The sequence below is a fragment of the Saccostrea cucullata genome, unplaced genomic scaffold, assembly GCF_032062105.1.
Source record: "Saccostrea cucullata isolate Sc308-1 unplaced genomic scaffold, CSIRO_AGI_Scuc_v1 ctg4046, whole genome shotgun sequence".
NCBI lineage: Eukaryota > Metazoa > Mollusca > Bivalvia > Ostreida > Ostreidae > Saccostrea > Saccostrea cuccullata.
In genome coordinates this window covers 45108-46834 of record NW_026931673.1, presented here as the reverse complement: position 1 = coordinate 46834, position 1727 = coordinate 45108, and the positions used below count along the sequence as shown (strand labels likewise).

The following is a 1727-nucleotide window of genomic DNA, read 5'->3' as shown; positions in this document are numbered from 1 at the left end:
ATAACTCTTTAATTTTACTTTTTTTCATGCCTTCATATAGAAAGGTATAAAACAGGGTAATGTGTTTATATTTTCTAAGGAAGAACTGAAATAGTCAGAACAAGGGCGACAAATTTGTCAAAATGATTTATTCCAGAGAATGTTCCCCTATACTAACTGTAATGAAAATATAAAAATTGTCCATGTTAATCTTTGATTTTTAAATGATAAGAATATTATCAAGTTCTCAATTAGGTTTTTTACCACCATTTTATAACACACTGGGGTTAATTTCATTTTCCTTTGCCTTTTTATCCTAATTCCTTGCTAATCATAATATTCATTTGCATTTAGTGTTAACACTGACATAAAGACAATTTTCGTTTATCAAGGTGTTAATAGTCAACTGAAAAGAGAATCTGACACATTTAGAAAAAAATAACATCCAAAACCTGTATATGACTCTGAAAGATCTTGCTGTCGAATGAAGTCGCAGAACAATTCATCTTTTATCTTTGGATTTAAATCGCCTACAGAAGTTCCCGTCCTTTCCTGAACATCTAAAGTGAATAAAAAAAAATTCAGCATTTGAAATGAAATATGAATTCGTTGAAGAAATCTTAAGAATCTGAAAGGTAGGGTCACTTTTTCCGTGAAAGGTAATAACAAATGACCATAAAAACATCAACTGGTGTATCTACAGAGTAGCTTACATGCAAAAAAGCAGGACAAAAAGTCTATTTGTGGATCAGGGTCTGTTTGAGAGGCTTTATTGACAGGACCATCGTCAGCGCCGTGATCTGAAAAAAAATTTAATTAAATTTTAAATGTCCAGCAGAAACATCCCATCCAATACAAGAGTCTTTTGTTTCACTGTTTTAAGCTATCAATTTAATTTAAAATAAACTCATGGCTGTAGTTTTATCATTTTGTTCACTTTGTTACCTTCTTTTCATGAGAATAATTTAAGTTAATTGTGATTATCTTGGAAACTCACTTGGTATTTGGTTGCGTTTGTTGATTGACAAATCTGTTGGTAATCTGAAATCGAATTTACAGTAGTATTATATTTCGTATGTTAACTTTTCCTTTTCTTTAATCAGTGCTTTACCAAACTCACAGAAGAGTGATAAGAGTCAGCATTAAAGAAATATTATAAGATATTATAAAATATTTTATTTTGTAATGTTGTATCTATCATTTGGATTAAAATCTACGGTCGGTGACGTCATAGGTGTACATCAAGTAACGTGGAAATTAATCATGTTGTGTAAAGAAAATTTGGCTAAAACAGCATGTACAAAGTACGTAGAGGGAGTTTAAATCAAAACATTGGGTAAGGTTTCGTGCGAATGTGTGGAATAATTATTTTATTGACTGGACAGTGGGATTCTAGCAGCACTTTTTCAGGCATAATAGATTTTTTTTTACTATATTATTTACTCAAAGAAGATATTAAAGTCCGGGGTATTGTTGTTTTGTAAGCTTTTATATTAAGGAATGTTTCGCTATTAATAGATGTCATGTGATGACGTGGTAGTGTTGCAAGTTTTTTTTATACAATAGTTAATCATTAAGGTCTTCCGTCTTCAGCGGAAGACCTTCTGGTTATTCTTAGGTTTCTTTCCACTATTTTTATTATTATAAGATCCTTCGTCTTCAGCGGAAGACCTTCTTGTTATTCTTCGGTTTCTTTTCCACTATTTTTATTATTATTGTTGTTTTTTTTTTTCTTACCGACATTTTGC

The 1727-nt window shown here is 30.8% G+C and overlaps 1 long non-coding RNA gene across 1 annotated transcript; it reads right to left on the bottom strand.

The window, feature by feature from the left end:
* Positions 1-290: 290 nt before the first annotated feature.
* LOC134233268 (uncharacterized) lies at positions 291-1023 on the bottom strand. The gene is made up of 3 exons (XR_009984953.1): positions 977-1023; positions 693-779; positions 291-539 (listed from the first exon to the last, which is right to left on the bottom strand). It is a non-coding gene; the product is annotated as an uncharacterized LOC134233268 (long non-coding RNA).
* Positions 1024-1727: the final 704 nt, after the last annotated feature.